At 39.5% G+C, this 21,953-nt stretch overlaps 1 protein-coding gene across 5 annotated transcripts in view; it reads left to right on the top strand.

Annotated features, from left to right (window-relative positions):
• Phka2 (phosphorylase kinase regulatory subunit alpha 2) overlaps positions 1 to 21,953 on the top strand; it is a 92,939-nt gene that overhangs the window by 6,555 nt on the left and 64,431 nt on the right. The gene's annotated exons all lie outside the window — the stretch shown is intronic.

Raw genomic sequence — 21,953 nt, 5'->3', positions numbered from 1 at the left:
TATCCTGCCACGCTACTAAAGGTGTTTATCAGCTGTAGGAGTTCTTTGCTGGAGTTTTTGGGGTCGCTTATGTACACTATCATATCGTCTGCAAATAATGAAAGTTTAACTTCTTCCTTTCCAATTTGAATCCCTTTGATCCCCTTATGTTGTCTTATTGCTATCGCTAGAATTTCAAGCACTATATTAAAGAGGTATGGAGAGAGTGGACAGCCTTGTCGTGTTCCTGATTTTAGTGGAATAGCTTTGAGTTTCTCTCCATTTAATTTGATGTTAGCTGTCGGCTTGCTATAAATAGCTTTTATTATACTTAGGAATGACCCTTATATCCCTAATCTCTCTAAGACCTTTATCATAAAGGGATGTTGAATTTTGTCAAATGCTTTTTCAGCATCTAATGAAATGATCATATGGTTTTTTTTCTTTCAGTTTATTTATATGATGGATTACATTGATAGATTTTCGTATGTTGAACCAGCCCTGCATCTCTGGGATGAAGCCTACTTGATGATAATGGATAATTTTTCTAATGTGTTCTTGGATTCGGTTTGCCAGTATTTTAGTGAGTATCTTTGCGTCGATGTTCATGAGTGAGATTGGCCTGTAGTTCTCTTTCTTGGTTGTATCTTTGTGTGGTTTTAGTATCAGAGTAACTGCAGCTTCATAAAAGGAATTTGGCAATGACTTCTCTGTTTCTATATTGTGAAATACATTAAGGAGTATAGGTATTAGGTCTTCTTGGAAGTTCTGGTAGAATTCTGCATTGAAGCCGTCTGGACCTGGGCTTTTTTTGGTAGGGAGGTTTTTTATAACAACTTCTAATTCTTCGCGACTAACAGGTCTATTTAGATTGTTCACCTGGTCCTGGTTTAACTTTGGTATATGGTACTTATCTAAAAAAGTATCCATTTCTTTTACATTTTCCAATTTTGTGGCATACAGGTTTTTGTAGTAAGATCTAATGATTCTCTGAATTTCCTCTGTGTCTGTGGTTATGTCTCCCTTTTCGTTTCTGATCTTGTTAATTTGCGTATTCTCTCTCCGCTGTTTGATTAGTTTGGATAGGGGTTTATCAATCTTATTGATTTTCTCCAAGAACCAGCTTTTTGTTTCATTGATTCTTTGGATTGTTTTCTGTGTTTCTATTTTGTTGATTTCAGCCCTCAGTTTGATTATTTCCAGTCTTGTACTTCTCCTAGGTGAGTCTGCTTCTTTTTTTTCTAGAGCTTTCAGGTGGTCTATTAATTCTCCAATGTGTACTTTCTCCGTTTTCTTTAAGTGGGCACTTAATGCTATGAACTTTCCTCTTAGCACTGCTTTCATAGTGTCCCATAGGTTTGAGTATGTTGAGTCTTCGTTTTCATTGAATTCAAGAAAGACTTTAATTTTTTTCTTTATTTCTTCCTTGATCCAGGTGTGGTTCAGTAGTTGACTGTCCAGTTTCCATGAGTTCATAGGCTTTCTGGAGATAGCATTGTTGTTGAATTCTAACTTTAATCCATGGTGATCTGATAAGACACAGGTGGTTACTGATATTTTTTTGTAACTGTGTAAGTTTGCTTTGTTACCGAGTATGTGGTCTATTTTCGAGAAGGTTCCATGCACTGCAGAGAAGAAGGTATATTCTTTCCTATTTGAGTGGAATGTTCTATAGATGTCTGTTAAGTCCATTTGATTCATTACCTCCATTAATTCTCTTATTTCTCTGTTAGGTTTCTGTCTGATTGACCTGTCCATTGGTGAGAGAGGAGTGTTGAAATCTCCTACTATTAGTGTGTGTGGTTTGATGACTGCCTTGAGTTTTAGTAATGTTTCTTTTACATAAGTGGGTGCTTTTATATTAGGGGCATAGATATTCAGGATTGAGACTTCATCCTGATGAATTGTTCCTGTTATGAGTAAAAAATGTCCCTCTCCATCTCTTCTGATTGATTTTAGTTTGAAGTCAACTTTCTTAGAAATTAGTATGGCCACACCTGCTTGTTTCTTAGGTCCGTTTGCTTGATAAACCTTTTCCCAGCCCTTTACTCTGAGTAGATGTCTGTCTTTGTAATTGAGGTGTGTTTCTTGTAAACAGCAGAATGTTGGATCCTGTTTTCGTATCCAATCTCTTAGCCTGTGCCTCTTTATAGGTGAGTTGAGTCCATTGATATTAAGTGATATTAATGACCAGTGGTTGTTAACTCCGGTCATTTTTCCTTTCTTTCTTTCTTTCTTTCTTTCTTTCTTTCTTTCTTTCTTTCTTTCTTTCTTTCTTTCTTTTCGTAGTAGGGTTTGTGTGTTTCCCTTCTTCAAGTTGTGCTGGTGAAGGGTCATTAGATGTCTGAGTTATTGTGGTCATTGTTGGACTCCTTGGTTTGTGATTTTCCTTCAGTTACTTTCTGTAAGGCTGGATTTGTGGCTACATATTGTTTAAATTTGTTTTTATCCTGGAAAATTTTGTTTTCTCCATTTATAGTGAACGAAAGCTTGGCTGGGTATAGTAGTCTGGGCTTGCATCCATGGTCTCTTAGTTTCTGCAGTACATCTATCCACGACCTTCTGGCTTTCATGGTTTCCATAGAGAAGTCAGGTGTAAGTCTGATAGGTTTACCTTTATAGGTAACTTGACCTTTTTCCTTTGTAGCTCTTAATATTCTTTCTTTATTCTGTATGTTTTGTGTTCTGATTATTATATGACGAGGAGATGTTTTTTTTTGATCCAGTCCATTCGGTGTTCTGTATGCTTCTTGGACCTTCAAAGGAATATCTTTCTTAAGGTTGGGAAAGTTTTCTTCTATAATTTTATTAAGTATATTTTCTGGACCATTGAGCTGTACTTCTTCTCCTTCACCATAGAGAAAATAAACGCACTGATCAAAGAAAACAGCAAAACCAACAAATTCTCATCACAAAACATTCAGGAAATCTGGGACACAATAAAAAGACCAAACCTAAGAATAATAGGGATAGAAGCAAGTTTCGTTTTATGAATGTACATTCTGAGGAGTCTCTTCAGAAATCTATTGACTTTTAGAAAGAAATTTCTAGATTTATTTTAGCCCATATAAAATGTTCATTTTTAATATTTTTTCAGTAATGACTCTGTTTGAAGGCTCATTAATATGTGTGAAGTATGAAGTAGTGATAAGAGATTATGTACCAGAAAATAATAATCAAATCAATGTTCACTATAGTTAGAAGTTATTGGGTATCATGACTCAGAAAAGAGACTAGGGCAGGAACTATATTGTGATTAGTGAAAATAGAATTTAAAATGAAAAAAAACAACATAAGTAGATCATGGTATATGGAATAAATAACAGTAGTAAAGACTAATTGTAGAAGAGTTAAAAATAATATAATTAAGTCTAGAAAGCAGTGTGACAGAAGACTGAGAAAAGACTGCGGTTAAAGTGTTCTAAGTCCTTTATTACCTTACAAGTGAGAGGAAAAGAATTGTAATGTCTTTTAAGTCAAGAGATTAAGAATCACCATTAACGTAATAAAAATGGAGAGGCAAAAGCATAGCTCAGTTGGTCAAAGTGTTTGCTGTGCAATCATGAGGGCCCCAGTTCAGTCACTAGCACCCATGTAAAAGCCAGATGTAGCAAAACATACTTCTAATCCCAGCACTGGGAAGGTATAAACTAGCTAGCTAGCCTAGCCTGGTCAGAGAGCTTCAGGTCTGTCTTAGAGTTTTTATTGTTTTGAAGATATACCACAACTGTGACAACTCTTATAAAGAAAACATTTATTTACAGTAGCTGGCTCACAGTTTCCGAGGTTCAGTTCATTATCATCATGGTGGGAAGCATGGCAGCATGGAGGTAGACCTGGTGCTGGAGCTGAGAGTCCTACATTTTGCAGGCAACAGGAAGTAGACTGTTAAATGAAGGGAAGCTTGAGCAAAAGAGACCTCAAAGCCTGTTCCCACAGTGACATATTTCTTCCAACAAGGCCACACCTCCTAATAGTGCCATTCCCTTTGGGGACCATTTTCTTCCAAACTCTCACATTCTACTCCCTGGCCTCCAAAGGTTTATAGCCATTTCATAGTACAAAAAAATGTATTAAGTTCTATTTTAAAAGTTCCCATAGACTATAAAAATCTCAAACTTGTTTCAAAGTCTCTTCTAAGATGCATGACAATCTCTTAACTGTAATCCCCTCATAAAAAATTAAAATCAAAAAAGCAGATCACATACTTCCAACATATAAGGTCAGAGGATATACATTACCATTCCAAAATGCACTGAAGGGAGCATAGTGAAAAAACACTGGACAAAAAAAGTAAGATCAAAAACCCAAAACTCCAAAGTTCAAACTCCAAACACTGAAGCTCCATTTCTAACGTCAAAATGCTCTTCAGATTTCCAACTGTGTTCAGCTTGGTTGATGGCAGCATAGTTCTTTCTCTTGGGCTGGTTCCACTCTGTTAGTAGCTCTTTGAGGCAGGTATCCCACTACTCTGGCATCTCTAACATCTTAGGTTCTCCAAGGCCATCCAGGCTACAACTTTACACGATGGCCTCTCTCCTAGGCCTCCATTTAGGGACACCCCTGATACATGCCTGGCCTCGGTGGCTTTATTCCATGACTTCTTTCTTCTATCCTTAACTCTAAAGCCGTGGCTGAAGTTTTCAAGTTCTGCTGCTTGCTGGGACTGGAACATGGTCCACTCATTCAATTATATCTTCACCAGCTTTCTGTCCGTCACTGCCTAAGCTTGGCTGTCCTGAAACTCGCTCTGTAGACGAGGCTGGCCTCAAATTCAGAGATCCCCCAGCTTCTGCCTTCCCAGGGCTAGGATTAAAGGTGTGCCCTACCACACGTAGCTTTCCTTTAGTTCCTTTTCACAAATTGGAAACTTAGCTGGATTGAAAATGACTTGAGCTCCTGATCCTCCTGTCTCTACTTTCCAAGTCTGGGATTACTGGCATGCACCGCACCATACTTGACTGAAAAAGAAATTATAATGGAAGTGATGAAATAGCACTGAATCACAGTAAAAACGCTCTGTATAATAATGTATGGGATTCAATTAAAATGAAGCTTGAGCCATAAATAAACATTAGAAAAGTTTGACTCCTTAAATATGTATGATAGGAAGGCAAGCAAAACTTAATAAACTCAAGATTGAGCTGGGTGGTAATGGTGCACGCTTTTAATCCCAGCACTTGGTAGGCAGAGGCAGGAGGATCTTTGTGAGTTCAAGGTCAGCCTGGTCTACAAGAGCTAGTTCCAGGACAGGCTCCAAAGCTACAGAGAAACCCTGTCTCGAAAAACAAAAAAAGCCAAAAACAAAACAAAAAAACAAGATTGAGAAAAGATATACAGAAGAATATAAGTGATAAAGATAGAGAGCAGTAGGAGGCTAGAGATATGGCTCAGTTGGTAGAGCTCTTACCTAGCATACATAAAGCCCTGGGTTCACTCCCCAACACTGTATAAATTGGGTATGGTGGTATGTTGGTACATACCTGTAAATCTCAGCACTTGGGAGGTAGAAGTAGGAGTATCAAATGCCCAAGGTCACCCTCAGCTACTTAGTGAGTTCAAGGCCAGCCTGCATGCAAAGAACTTTTGGCTTTTATTCAGAGAAAACCACAAGAGAATATTATTAGTTCCTTTAAGGCTAAATTAATAGGCATAATCTAAGAATTGTCTGGAAATAACCTTTGATTCCTTCTATTTTCTTATTCTACCTTCAGTGGAAAGCATTTTCTAGTGAATGAAATGACTGAAACATCTCCAATCTTCCTCCTGTTTAGTTTTCTGCTCCCCATCTTGGCCTCTTGCTCAGAGCAGTGAGAGATCTTCCATTGACATGAAACTCCATTGCTATCTGTTCACATCCTTCCCCAACCATCATTCTACTTAAGCTGTGTTCTTCCTGCAGCCTACTAGGACACTGGCTACCCCTTATGCTACTGTCCCCTGTTCCCTCCCAGTGGCGTCCTAGTCAGTACTTAACAACAGGCTCCACTGACTTGTATACTTTGCATCTCTATCAAGGGTCATACCATGAGCAGTGGTTAAGGTGCTTGTTGCACAAGTGTGAGAATCAGACTTCAAATCCCCAGAACAGATGTAAATTTTGAGTGGGCATGGCAGCCATTTGTAATTTTTGTTTGTTTGTTTTTTCAAGACAGAGTTTCTTTGTGTAGCCCTGACTGCCCTGGAAGTTACTCTGTAGACCAGGTTGGCCTTGAACTCAGAGACCCACCTGCCTCTGTGTCTCCTTCCCCAGTGCCAGATTTAAAGGCAGCTGGGATTAATGGTGCATGCCACCACCCAGCCTGTTTGTAATTCTGATGTTCAAAAGATGGAGATGGGATCCCTAGCAGGATGGCTGGCCAGATTAGCCGAAATAGTGATATCTGAGTTCAAATGAGAGACCCTACCCCAAAGAATAAAGTGTAAAGTGATCAAAGATGACTCTGGGCATCTGCCTCAAGCCTCCACAGCATGATATAGGCATACTAACACACAACTAACTCTCTCTCTCTCTCTCTCTCTCTCTCTCTTACACACACACACACACACATACACACACACACACACACATACTTTTAAAAAGTCATATACTAGGCTAGGAACAGTGGCACACACATGCAATCGTAGCACCCAGGAGTCTGATTGAGGGATGATCAGTTCTAGATCAGTCTAGATTATATTGAGACCCAATAAAAGAGTGAAGAAAGTGAAAGGGAATCATTACCGATTTCTCATTCTTTCCAGCAAGCCTTTCCTTATATGTCAGGGTACCATCACCCATTTGGACTCCCAATTTGACAGCATAAGAGCTATTTGAAATTCTACTTGCTCCTCTCATAGCTGCATTCGTTTCATTACAGAACTGTAAATTTCACCTCCTAAACATCTCTAAGATCTGCCCACTTCTCGTGCTCCCTTGGATCGTTATCTGAGACACTAGTCTTGTCATTCTCTAACTCTGATACTAGCTTCTGCATCCTCAGCCTCCTTCCAGAATTTCTCCCTGCTGTGACCAAAGCAAGCTTCTCCAAGGACCATCACCATCATTCTGGACCACACTGGGTTCAGGGGCCTAGAGAGATAGCTTATTTGGTAATGTTTTTGCTGTGCAAACATTAGGACCTGGGTTTGATCCTTAGCACTCATAAAAATCAGGGTGTGGCCACACACACACACACATACACACACACACACACACACACACACACACACACTTATAATCCTAGCACTTGGGAGACAAAGACAGTAGTATCCCTAGGGCTTGCTGACTAGCCCTAACCTAATAAGTGAGCCATCCCTGTCTGAAAAAAATAGGTGGATGATTTCTTAAGGAACAGCATCTGATGTTGACCTCTAGTCTCCCCATGCATGAACACAGATGTACATGTACACATACACACATAAACACACATTTAAGGAGTGGCTTGGGGAGATGGATCAGCAGTTAAGAGCACCTCTTACCTTTGTAGAGGACCTGAGTGTGGTTCCCAGCACCCATGTCAGATGACTCACAACTGCCTGAAATTCAAGCTCCATGAGATCCAATGCCCTCTTCATGACTGCACAGGCACCTGCACTCACAGAAACATACATATATACATAATTAACAATGAAATCTTCTTCTAAAAATATACTAGGTTCAATAAAAGGCAGAAACTATGTTAGCCCAGGGTCATGCAAGTACCATATGAGAAGCAGCTGTCTTGTTATATTGTTTCAAGAAAGGAGGTACTCCATGGAAAGCTTTTTCCTTCTTGGTGCAATCTCGGGCCGTATGTTCTGCCATTTCCTACTGTAGCTTTTGAGGTAGCAACAAAGAGGAGGGCTTTTGCTGTGCCTTTTTCAGAGCAGCCTTAATTTAGTGTCAGATGTAAACATTCAAGTCATTTCAAACCAGAAACATCCTTGACTCCTCCACTCACAAATAGACAGCTGCAATAGCCTGTGTAGGGAAGAGAGCTAAAATTGTTTGAACGCTCGTAGGGATCCAAAATAACATCTCATCGGATCTCTCAGCTCACAATGAAAGAACCACAGCAGATACAATCGAGGTCGTCCTTCTTGGGCGCTGACAGCCAACATAAGTACTCTGTCTTCTCTGTGCACGGAGCTGGAGTGTGGAGAGGAATGCTTTAGCTGTCCCAGATTGCTGTGGGTAACAAAGGGAAATTGTGCCCCTTTAGTGTGGTAAAATGTGAAACTTGAGTTGGCTGTTTTTTTAAATATTTCACCAAGTTTAGTTCTCCCATGTTGTACTTGTCATTTGTGCTTATATTTTAAATAATTTAAAGAATTCTAAGACTCAAGTTATCACTGTGTTGCCTAGGCTGGTCTGAAACTTCTAGGCTCAAGTGATCCTTCTGTCTTACCCTCTCGAGCAACTGGAGTTCTGTAGGTTCACACCATGATGCCTAACTTAGATGAGACTGTTAGTTAATAGTACTGTGACATCTGTCTCACAAAAGATAAAGGGATTACAATTAATGTTCATAAAAGACAAGACGCGGATGTAGACCTGTTTAAGTATTTTATGAAGGCCCAATATCTTGTCCTCTCTTGAGAAAACTCACACAAAATTTTCAGGAGTCTCATGACTCTTTGAGTCTCTCTAGTTCCCATCAGAATCCATTGTGAACGCCTGAAAGATCCTTTGGAGACCTCAAATCAAGAGCCCAAAGGTGCTATGGAGGTAGAGGAGGATAATCATGAGTTCTAGGCCAGTCTGAGGATCTTATTAACACCCTGTTTGGGAAGAAAAAAAAGATAATAGAGTGGTATACAGTGCCTCTAGGTGTAAAAGTCTGGATTGCAATGGCAAGGATCAAGTAATGGCTTCTACATTGTTCCTGTTCTCATGAAAGTTTCCTGACCTTATATCCAGTAGTCTGTGGATACCTGAGGCTTCGGGTATCGGCCAGTGAGGGGCTGATAACTCCCTTGAGTTTGAACTCTTCCATGAGCTAACATAGTACCAAACTGAATATTGTTATCTTAGTAATCTCCCCTCTTCTTACTACAGGGATTGATGAGAGAGTAGCAAAAAATTAAAATCTCCTATGAGAGTAGTTAAAGTCGTTTGACGGACGTTAAGTGACTCGCACAGTTCCTGAAAGTTTGGAAATATCTAAGATGAGTGATCTGGGGTGAAGCAATTGCCTGAAGCAGCTGATTGTAGCTCCTGATTCATATGTTTGTAAAACTAGATGGAGAGGAGCTAATAAGCACAGAAAGAAAAAATGAAGATTGCATACCTTTGGTCTATTAGGTAAAGCAAGAGGCAGGTACATGTAACAGCTCACATTCTCTTTTTCCTTGAACGTCAGTTTAAAAGATAGCTTTTATAAAATCTGATTGGTGAATTTCAGGTGGAGTTTACTGAAAATGTGAGCAAGATCTTGGGGCAGGAGAAATGGTTCAGCAAATCAGATCACTGGTTGTTCTTCTGGAGGACCCAAATTCAATTCCCAGCACCTTCTGTAACTTCAGGGTAGCTGACACCCTCTTTTGGCCTCTTTAGGTACCAGGTACACACATTTGGTGCACAGACAAACACACAGGCAAAACACTCATAAAAATAATTTTTATTGGTTGTTTTGTGTGTGTGTGAGAGAGAGAGAGGGGGAGGGAGGGAGGGAGAGAGAGAGAGAGACAGAGAGAGAGACAGAGAGAGACAGAGAGAGGTTTGTAATCTAAAGGGAAAAACACCAAAGGTAGATTGTATTGAAGTCTCCAACGTCTGTGAGAAAACGAAATTGGTAACTTTGCACTCAAGGAAGACTTCACAGAAAAGAGAGCATGAACAGGCCCAAAACTGCAAGGAATACCCAGTGGATTTTTCAGGGGCTAAAGAGCGAGTGTCAGAAATAACATCACATTAGAAGATATCCTGGGCTGGGAAGCAATGGTTATCATTCCAAAATATTAATAACAGTGAAATAAAATAAAAATATTTTGTTGAGATTTGTAGTTCAAGATGACACTGGAAACAATGTTAAAAATAAAGTCATGTTTTCAAAAAAAAAAGAGTGAGTGTCAGGTAATTAAAAGAGCTAACACATGGGCTTGGAGTAGCAAAATAAGTGATTTCAACTCTGTAGACACTGGAGGATTTTGAGCAGAGTAGCAAAGTCAAGCTTCTACGTCTTTCTGTGACTACCCTTTGTGGAGGTCGGAGCATAAGGAACTAGTAGTAGAAGCAGGGACATCAACTACTAAAGAACTTTTGTGGTTCTATTATAGCGTAGGTAGAAGAAAGAGAGTGTGTGTTCTCTGTACCATTTCAGGTGTGTAGATGTTGACACTCCTCTGTGTGACCCCACGCAGTGGAACTTGGATTGCAGACTGTTAAATGTTAGTAACACCAACATGGTGTTACTATCAGGCATATATGTATTCTGCCTTACTGTTGGCTCGGTCTTGCATTGACATTGAGGCAATTGTATTGACCTCCTCTTACTGATCTCATCTTGTCTAAATATATCACCAAATAAATGTCTTACAGTGTCTAGTTCAGTATGTAGATATTTATTGTTGTGATTCTCAGAATTCCTTGTTGTAAATGACAGAAATTCACCTCAGAAAGCCTTAAAACACAAATGAGAATGTATTGCTCATATAATTAAAAATCCTAGGAAGTTGTTCTAGATTCAGGAATAGCTGGATTCAGGAGCTTAAGGAATAAAATTTCACATTACATTTCTTTGCTTTACTTTAAGTGGACTTTATTCTCTTATCTGGCCTATATTAGCTATCTCTGTCACTATGACAAACTATGGGAGAGAATTCAACTTTTTAAAAAGGATTATTTTGACTCGTGGTTTGAGAAATTTCAGCTCATAGTCACAGCTCCATTGCTGTGGGTCTATGACAGACAGCACGGTACATCATGCGGGAGCATCATGTGGGAGCATCATGCGGGAGCATCATGCGGGAGCAGTGGTTATTTACTCTTGGCAGCTAGGAATCAAGAAAAGTGGGAAGGGGGAGGTGCCTGTAGCAGTACTTTCTCGTTGGGACCACCAGCCTGCAAATAGTGTCATGGAAGCGTTTTATTAATTATGAATGCTTGGCTATTAGCTAAGGTTTGTCCCACTAGCTCTTACAACCTAAATTAACCTGCTTTTATTAATCTGCATCCTTCCACATGGCTTGGTTACCTCTGTTCTGTACCGTATGTTTGACCTCTTCATTGTCTTCCTGGTGTAATCCATGCACCTAGATTCCTCCTCCTCTCCCTGGAAATCCCACCTATCCTCTCCTGCCTAGCTATTGACCATTCTGCTCTTTATTCCACCAATCATAGCAATGCGGTGTACAAATACCTCACAACAGGTACCCATTTCCTAATATCTCCTTCAAGGTCATGCTCCAGTGACCTAACTTCTTAAGTCCTACCTCCTAAAGTTTCTACCTTCTCACAGTGATCCTACAGCTAATATTCTTGCTTCATTTTTGTTTCTGTGATAAAATATTCTGACAAGAAGCAACTGAGGGAGAAACCATTTCTTTTAGCTCACAAATCTAGGTTACAGTCCATCATTGCAAGAAAGTCAAAGTAGCAAGAACTTTAAATGGTTAGTCACATCATATCCATGCTGAACAGCAGAGAAAAATGGATGCATAAATGCTCCTTTGTGCTTGCTCAGTTTCTCCACTCAAATAGCTCAGGATTTCCTGCCTAGGGAATGTTGCCACCCATAGTAGGCTGGATCTTCTTACATCAGTTAAGTCAGTCCCCACAAAGGTAACCATAGGAGACCATACGTAACCATAGACTAACCCAGTGTAGACAGTCCCTCATTGAGACTCTACCCAAGTAACTCTAGATTATGGCAAGTTGACAAGGCTATCACAATTGGGAATGCAGCTTGTCAGTCTGACTCTATTTCTCCTAGTTCTGGAAGCTCCTTTGTTTGGAGAGGGGAATGGGAGCTATAAGAGATCTAACTCAGGCCATTATGTATGCTAAAGAGGTGTTCTACCACTGGGCCACACACCCTGCCCTTCTACTTCTGTTAATACATTGGCTTTGTGGTATTGGCTACTCACACAATTAGGCGGTTGCTGTTTAAAAGCTAAGTTCTTTTTTTTTTTTTTTTTTTTTTTTTTTGGTTTTTCGAGACAGGGTTTCTCTGTGGCTTTGGAGCCTGTCCTGGAACTAGCTCTGTAGACCAGGCTGGCCTCGAACTCACAGAGATCCGCCTGCCTCTGCCTCCCGAGTGCTGGGATTAAAGGCGTGCGCCACCATCGCCCGGCAAAAGCTAAGTTCTTAACAGATAAGTTTTCTTGTATGCAAGTATGAGAGCAGGCGACATCTCTGGGTCACAGGGTAGCTATTGGAGTAGGGAGCAATTTGGAAGAGAGAAGACACTCTGTGTAAAGATTCGTTGGTATCTTGAGGGTTGGGAGTATATGTGTAAATGGAGCTGAGTCATTTGAAATGTGGAAGCGATGGCCAATAAAATTAGTTCAACAAGATTTTTCAACACAGGAGCCCAATAAATAAATCCTTGTTGAATTCCATCTAGTTTGGTTTGGTCTGTTGTCCAAGTCTGTTAAGTGTCCTGCAGTACTAGTGTTAGCTCAGCATCCACATTACAGACCTTTCCAGTCCTCCCCTCACTTACACATTTCCTCTGAAGAATGTTACTATCTCAGCATCTCCGTTCTCTTTAGTTGTTAACGTCTGTCCCATCCTCCACCTTGGAGAATCACTCTGGCATTGCCACTAGCCGAGAAGACTGTGTAAACATGGTTTCTTAGCTTGGATGAAGACTTTAGTCCTTTGTTTTCATTTTACCAGAGCAAAATCATAGTGTTAAATATATGTTTTAAGAGAATTTGTACCAATCTAGGTAGTCGTGTACCATGGCTTCTCAGGTTACCCTCCCACATTGTACCCCCCCATCCAGTGAAATTTCCTGTCCCCTTAACCTCAGCCCCTAGTTTACCTATCTCAACTCTGAGTTAAGCAATAAGCAGTATCTTACATTTGAAGCAGGTCCCCTTTCCTTACCTACAATTCTACTTTTAAAGCAAAACCAAAATTTCCCACTTGAAGCATTCCCAAAGTTCATGCTATGCGTGTCTAATGGACTTCTTCAGGGTTTCATGAGACTCAGCAGACAAGCATGCATACTAATGAAACAAGCTCTAGTAAATAGTAAATTCTTGTGTCCACTGGGCATGTTACAGGTGTCTATAGAGAGAGATCGTATCTGTACTTTTAAATGGCTGAAAAATATTTCATTCTATAAGTCAGTAAAGTCAGCATGTTTATTCTACATTCATTCAGCATCTAACTAGGCCAGGGTTCCCTAGAGTAGCAAACTTTATCTTTAGGAAGCTTATAGTGTGGTGTTAATGTATAATAGTGTATCAGTAAAGCTAGCCTGTGTGCATGGTCAGAATATTCAGTATGGTTGAGAAGGCAAACTGGTCTGCAAGTGTGAAATTTAGATTGAGGTCTGTTTTTTTGCCTTTGTGTATCTAACACTGTTATTTAAAAAGGCTTTTTTCTCCTGTGGACTATCTTTAGATCTCTGTCAGAACTCAGTTTGCCATATTCCCATGATTCCATTTCAGAAGTCGAATCTGTTCCATCCATCTGTGTTTCTATTCCTTTATGTTTTGTTAGATTCACACACATTTACGATCGTTACACCTTTCTGGAGAATTGATTGTCGTGGGTAGTTGTCTGTCTACCCCACTGCCATGAGATGGACAATATTTTAGATACAGGCTGCTCAGCATCCTGGTTCCTCGAAGAAGCGACAGGAAAATCCTGTCTGATCAAGGATGGATACAAAACATCCATGAGAAAGAAGCATTTGGTATTAGAAGTCACTGAAATTTTAGCTCAGTTTATTACCAGACCATAAGTTAAGTCCTGGGATTAGTGCATTCTAGACCTGTTCTTTAAATTTTTCTTTTTTTCATTCTCATTTACTTTCCCTAGATACCAACTAAAAAGAAATGAAAAAGGGGAAAGGTAAGAGAGGCAAATGACTTGGCACAAGGTTGAGCATTCTTCATGCAAGGTACACAGAATTTGGTATAGTAAACAGACAAAGATTTGTATGAGTGAGCACAATTGCCTGTAATCACAGAGCTTGGGAGGATGAGGCAAGAGGATTCTGAGTTCTAGACTCGTCTCATATACAAAGTGAGACTCTCTCAAAGAACTTTTTTCATTAGCAGTATTTTCAGTAATGATAAAAGGGAAGACTCCCAAACCTTCTTTTAGCAATAATAATAATGGTTACATGGTACTTGTTGTGAATTCTTCCTCCTGACAATGAATCTTTATCTGTTACCTCAAATTATGAGTACATGAAAAACAAATAGCATGAATAAAGACTGTTTAGTTCATTAATATTAAATGTATAGCTATTGTTCACATATATATCAAGTATTCCAAAGTGCTTAATACACATTAATTTACTTAATCCTCAAAGCTGCCTTATCAGGTAGAGGTACAGGTATAATCCCCACTTTATAGAGAGATGCTGCAGTCATTTGTTCAAGGTTACAGCTGTTTTGTGATAGTTATAAACAGACTGAGTCTAGAGCCTATGATCTTTTCAACCAGGAACTAGTACCACAACTTTCCATGTATCGTGTTGAAAAGAAACGGGAAGTTAGCCATCAGAAGAACAAATCCAATGGCCCCGTCCCAAAAGACAGATAAAATAAACTTGAGAGGGGCAGTGTCACTTTCCACCATTAGACTGACAAAAAATGAAAATGTTAAAAAGTTATTTGCAGGAAGGAAGAATAATTATTTTAGAAGTATTCATTCCATGGAACCTGTCAAAATAGAAATTTCAATTTGGAGGTTTTACTCCATGCCATAAAAGCTCACTGTAGAGTAGGTGTTGCTTATGATGTACAGAGTGCCTGAAGCTGTGAATGCCCTATGCTTTAGGAATGATAGCCATTAGTATTTATAGTTACTTGCAAAGAATATTATTTATACTGAATGTTGAGATGCAGAGCTCAAATTGGCTGACTGTCTTTCTTTAAGGTGTTAGCATGCTAGCTGTGAATTAAATTGATACTAAAACAAGCATCGTTTTGAACAAGAAGCAAAAGCTGATATAAGATTTGTGCTTTTACTCTCTAAGTATTAAATGAAGGCTTAACCCCACAGTCTCTACATATAGAGTCTTTAAGAAGATTATTCAAGTTAAATTATGCCACAACAGTGGGTCCTGATTATAGATTTTATCTGGAGAGTTACTGAAAATTCATGCATGAAATCTTTAAGAAGCACTATCTTGTGGCTATCTTTAAGTCACTGAGGGGTGTCTCCTTGAGGGGGATTGTATAATCGAAGTCCCTTCACTTTTTATTGTTGTTATTGTTGCTTTTCCCTGACTATGATGTGATACATATTCTGAAGCCATTATCCCCATGGTAAGGGTACTGGGGTGGAAACCTTTGGGATGCCATCAGATTATGATGATGAAACCCTCTTAAACACAATTAATCCCTGTTTAAAAGGCCAAACCAAACCAAACCAAGAAAACCAAAAACAAAAGCAAAACAAAACAAAAAAAGCAACTCCACTGTTGAAAACATCATCTTCATAAGAACATTTATTGCTATATTTGTGAGTGGTAATGAAAGCCCTGGACTGTAAATGGAAATTTATCATAAGGGTAGACCTCTGGATGCATTATTAAGTGTATCTACCATAGAATATTATGCAGCTCCAAGCTCTTGAGTTTGAGTTATTCTAGGTAGCTTGAGGAGATCTCATTAGGTTCTGTTGAATGAGAAATGCCAGGTGAGCAGTGATCCTGTGATTCCTGTGTTATTAAAATCTGATACCCCCTAAAAAAGTTTCTGTGTGAGCAAGAATTTATACCAAAGCATATGCATATGTATCATTTTATTGTAATATTTATTATATGATATCCAGTTTTAATGGCACAAAGAAAAAAGGGAATACATACATTGTCACAGGGACTGGGCTTTTTTTTTAATTGCTAATATTATGAGCGGTAGGCAACACACCTAAAGGAGTAAGTCACAAAACAATCCCACACCAGTTTGGAATTATGATTAATAAAAGGGTTATTTATTTAAAGGGAAAAAACTTACAGATCACCATCCTAGACAACAGCCCCCTGCACGACCAGGAAAAGCATCTGGTAGCCAGCGCCCAGCTACTGCTGCTTTTTTAAGCCAGAGAGACCACACCCAAGTGGGCTGGTATCTTAAAGGCTATTGGCTGAAGGAGCGAAAGGAGCTCCCGCAACACCTCCCCATTTTGTTTAAGAGAGTTCTAAACCCACTACAAAATTATTGTACAATAGGAACAAATATCCTATTCTAAGTAGCTTAAGTCTTATATAATAAATAACTTGGCCAAGTCATGAGAGGAAAGTAACTACGTTTATCTAGTCTTCATCCCCATCGATGATCCGAGAAGGGAAATAATGTTACCTGAGTAATTAGGAAGTGCAATCAAACAACTTCCAAAACATGTAACAAATCACAGAGACAATTGGCTACCTGGGCAATCATCCAAAGTCACGTTTGTAGCATTGAGACAACCAACTTTGGCTAAGGCCTAGAATAACTAACAGAGTATTTTTAAAGACAAAAAATTTTTCAAAATCGTCATACCCTGTCTTGGCAAGATTTGACAGTTCTGCTTATCCATTTCCAGATACTATGTATTTTGTCAGTAGTTGAGGTATGGGCAGTTCCTTGCTCAGAGGCCAGTTTTGCCAAGAAGAAGACAAGCTCCAAGTGGAGTGTCTTTGATGCTCAACAATCTCTCTGGAATAGATTGGTGTTGCCAGGAGCGATTGTGTCTCGCTATCACAGAACTCTAAGTTAGATTAAATGCCATTTTCTACAGCTCTTTGAAGAGGTTGAAGATTATCTATTTATACAGAATATAATCTTTATGTATCTAAAAAACTCGATTAGTCTAACTACAAATATGACAAACATAGATGACTATAGATCTATAATTCTTAATACCTATCTAACTTAAAGACTAAGACAATAAACAGCTGTGCAGTAAATGAGGACAGTGATCTCTAAATGTAAACATTGTACAAGTGTCTTGATCAGAGGTAGAAATGTACACTGCAGTATGGTAAATATATATATATCAATACATAAACAATATATAAGTATCTTAATCAGTGGTAGAAGCATGCGTGCATACAATATTCAATATAATTTAACTTTATATCCATATACAAGAATCTATGCAAATATAATTATCTATAAACAACAACTCACAAATACAAATCTATTATCCCATCATCCAATTTTCCCTCTTTTTTTTTCCAAAAAAATTCCTGAGCTTATAAAATTCCTCCCCCAACCCTCAACTGTATACCAATTATAATCAACCCCTAAATGATGTCCCTAAGCCTGAGGACAATCCTTGCTGGGAGAGGGGACATCATCCTCTAGAATTACTTCCAGCTGTCATGAGGCGATGTTCTTTCTAGGGGATCCTGTGAAAGTAAAATGATGGTTAGATTTCAAGATTAATGAATGTCTGGTAAGATTGCAAATAGTCTCTGAGTATTTTGTGGAGGTCTGGCTAGAATGTTGTAAAAGATGTGCACCATTTCAGCTAACCAAGTTGGAACCATCTTGTGTAGCTGGTACCCAAAACAGGTCTTGTAGTAGCGTTATCCGTATCATGACATCATATCAACCAGGTGGAGTTGTTATGGGGCCCCATCTTCTTCCTGGAAACTTCAAAGATTATTGCAGGAAAATTCATTGTTCATTGTGGAAAACTTAAACATTAATTATATAGACATATACAGACATATATATTCAATGAAAGGTATGATAGATATGAAGAAAAGCAAAGATGTTTTCTAAATTCTTTTTTCCTACTGTCCCATATCATGGCTCTTGACATGAGACAGAAACTCTGGGTTTTTCTCTTAACAACAGGCTTGGAACTAGAGAGGGACTGAGCCAGAGTCCAACTCCAAAACCAGCTCTATAAATTTAGAAATATAAATACATGTGTGTGTGTGTGTATAAAACGTTTATCTTTGATTTTTATACTTACAGAACCTATTCGGTTTTCTTGATGATCCCTATTGGGTAGTTATTTTTCCAACTGCCAATATTCAAATATCCAGGGTCCCTTGAATTTTTTAAAGATGAGTGTTTTCCTGCAAAGACAAGAACAGAACCCTGCCCCCATCCTGTATGTTTTTCTTACCACCTGTAGGAATATCATCATTGTGGATGAGCTGTCGTTTCTCCTTTCCAAGAGGTTTCTCCTCTTCAAACCAAACCTTTATTAATTTTGATGGTATCCACAATTTTTCTTCTCCTGTGGAAAAAAGAGACAAATAAAAGCTGAAAGAAGTAGTTATATAATTATAGCTATATATTTCTGCATCATTATATGAGGGTTTAGTTATAGTGAAACCTTTTTTTATTGGAAATAGATTTTTTCCCATACAATATATTCTGATTATGGTTTCCCCTCCCCCCAATTCCTCCCGGATCCTCCCCACATTCTCATCCACCAAAATTTAACTGAAAAGAAGCTTATAGTTAAAGTGATCGTATCAGAAATAATAAGCTTGATCTAGACAAATCTGTCCCCTTCCTCATTTTGATGTGCATTTGTCTTTGTCTTGGTTAGCTGGCAGATTGGCATCAGTTACCCCTCCACATGGAGGAGATAACAGTGTGTCAACCCAAGGCCCCAGACCGCTGAAGAAATGAACCTGTTTGGGTGGCTCACAAGACTCAGTGGGTGGAAATGCAGGGGATATGGGACAGCATCCCCAAGTAAGGGAAGAACAGAAAGACAAACTTCTGGAGCATCTTTATTAGAACAGACAGCAGAACCTGGTGTACCAGAGTATCTGTAAGTCTATGGACATTTCAGTTTTTATGAGTCACACTGAATGGAAATTCCCACATCTTCTTGTTGCATAACACTGCCTGTTTTATAGATTTAGATCAGAAAGTATTCTTTTTGTTGCGTGCAGTAACACCCCAGTTTTCCATGAGTTTGATGTCTGTAATTTTGAGTGTAAGGATCCCCAAAACACCCTTCCTGGTTCTCTGTAGTTGAATGAGGGGCACAGACAGTCTAGTCTTAGGTGAAGATGAGCTAAGGTGGAGATTAACTAAGCAGAATAAAAGAGAACTTTCAGTTCACATGACAGTGATGTTTCATAATCTAAACCACGCTTGACACTGTGTAAGCTGTCACTCCTGTGCCCTTGGAAAGCTGTTTTAGACTCAAGGTTGGTTGGCCATGCCAGGAACAGGTTGGTTTCTTAGGATCTCCTGATGTTTTCCTGTCCCAAGCATACCCAACAGGCCTCAGAACAGATACAACTGCAAATGCTAAGTGTGTAATGTTCGGGAATAGTGATTCTTTTAGGCCTAACAATCCCCTATAGCAATAACACTTAACCCTTTGAGCCCTTTGAGACCGAGTGGAAATTCCTGCATCTTCTGTTGCATAACACATTCTATTTTATAGATCTGAAGCAGTAAGCAAGTCAGAAAGTATTCTTTTTTTTTTTTTTTTTTTTTTTTTGGTTTTTCGAGACAGGGTTTCTCTGTGGTTTTGGAGCCTGTCCTGGAACTAGCTCTTGTAGACCAGGCTGGTCTCGAACTCACAGAGATCCGCCTGCCTCTGCCTCCCAAGCGCTAGGATTAAAGGCGTGCGCCACCACCGCCCGGCAGAAAGTATTCTTTTTGTTAAATGCAATAACACCCCAATTTTCTGTGGACTTTCATTGACTTTAAAGCCATTGATTTGTAGTTGCTGACTGGAGAACGATTTTAGTACATTGACTGTTGTTGTTCCTGCAGGTGGTATCTGTTGAGTTTCAGATATTTGTATAGAGAGTATAGATTAGTTAAAAGATAAAGTCAGATACTTAGTTTCTTGTGTGAGACCATATAAAACATTGTTGATTTTTTTTTTCAACCTAGTAACTTTGGCAGTGTCCTTTCAAAATTACCCAGTGGAATTTTTCATGACTCTTACCATAAATAATATAGTGCCCGCTGAATAATGGTTGTTGTTTTGTTTTATGCTTAGACTGAACCCAGGGCCTCATGCATGCCAGCCAAGCACTGCACCATTGAGCTGTGCAATTTTTAACTTGCAGAATGACCACCCCCATCCCTCCATTTTCATATTAGTGTCAAGTAAAGACCCCAGGCCTCGATGATCTTGTCTGCTTCCAGTTTCCAAAAGTTGGGAGCATGGGGGTGGGGGGAGTAGTGGGAAGGGGAGAGAAGGAAGAAGGAGAGGGTTAGGGGGACCTTGAGGGAGTGGGATAGTTGAGATGGAGGAAGGACAGTATGGGAGTAGGGAAGGAGATATCTTAATTGAGGGAGCCGTTTTGGGGTTGGCAAGTGGCTTGGCTCTGGAGGGGTTCCCAGGAGTCTACAGGATGACCCCAGGTAGGACCCTGGACAGTGGAGGAGAGGGTGCTCAAACTGGCCTTGTCCTGTAGTCAGACTGATGACTATCCTGAATATCACCATAGAACCTTCACCGGCAACGGATGGAGATAGAGACAGAGACCCACATGGGAGCACTGGACTGAGCTCCCAAGGTCCAGTTGAAGAGCAGAAGGAGGGAGAATATGAGCAAGGAAGTCAGAACCACGAGGGGTTGGTTCACCCACTGAAACAGTGTGCCTGAGCTAATGGGAGCTCACCAACTCCAGCTGGACTGGGAATGAACAAGCATGTGATCAAACTGGACCCTCTGAATGTGGTTCACAATTGGGGCCGACTGAGAAGCCAATGATAATGGCACTGGGATTTGTCTCTGCTGCATGTACTGGCTTTTTGGGATCCTATTCTCTTTGCATGCATACCTTCCTAAGCCTGGATGTAGGGGAGAGGGCCTTGGACTTCCCACAGGGCAGGGTGCCTTGCCCTCTTAATACTGGAGGGGGTAGGGTAAGGGAGGGTGGGGGAGGAAGTGGGAATTTTGATTGGTATTATTTATAAAGTAATAAAAAAAGGGGAAAAAAAGACCCCGGGCCTCTAAAGACATAGACCCGTCTGGGTGGCTCACAAAAGCCAGTGGGTAGGAAGAGTACAGGTAATGTAGTAAACTGGCAAGTAAGATATTTTTTTAAGGTGGCAAGGTTCTAATTGTGGAAGTATATTTTATTATATACATATTTCTTTGTATATATTCAGAAGTCAGCCAACTTCATGTGACTCTTCTTAACCATTTTATTTATGGGCTCAGAGTGTTTATTAGGGTTGGCTTTAAAAATATTGGACTAGGGATATAGTTTGATGGTAGAATATCTGCCTAACATGAAAGATGCTCCAGTTTCAATTCCTGGTAACCCCAAATATGTAAATAGCTTTATTGACATTGTTTGGGTACTATAGAATCTGTTTATTTAAAGAACACAATTGCTTTTTAGTATATTCGTGGAGTTGTTCATCCATCACCCCAATTAACTTTAATGTCCTTTACAAAGAAAAGAGAAAACCAGGCTGAGTGGCTTAGTGGTTAAGAACACTTGCTCTTATAGAGGACCCAGGTTCAGTTCCCAGCACCCACATGATTTGTAACCATCTTTAACTCCAGTTTTAGGAAATCTAGCACTCTCTTCTGACCTCCATGGGTACCAGGTGTGCACATGGTATACATACATACATGCAGGCAAAGCACACATACACATAAAATAATTTTTTAAGAAAAAAGCAGAAAAATGTTTTTTTCTTTTGTCAGTTGATAGATAACTTGCCACTTCTACTTTTTAGCATTATGAACAATGCTGTTATGAACATTGTGTGTAACTTTTCATGAGAAGGTCCAAACCTTTTTGTTGACTCTGCTGATTTTCTCGAACACATCTGTGATATCACATCTAATGAGGCTTCCATATGCCCTCCTACATAGCTTCTTCTGGTCAAATGAATGAATTATCTGGATTGCAGACATGGTAGCTGAGGTCCAGACAAGG

This window comes from Chionomys nivalis, chromosome X (genome assembly GCF_950005125.1).
Source record: "Chionomys nivalis chromosome X, mChiNiv1.1, whole genome shotgun sequence".
Taxonomy (NCBI): Eukaryota; Metazoa; Chordata; class Mammalia; order Rodentia; family Cricetidae; genus Chionomys; species Chionomys nivalis.
Note: the sequence above shows the minus strand (reverse complement) of the source record. Positions and strands in the feature narration are given on the sequence as shown.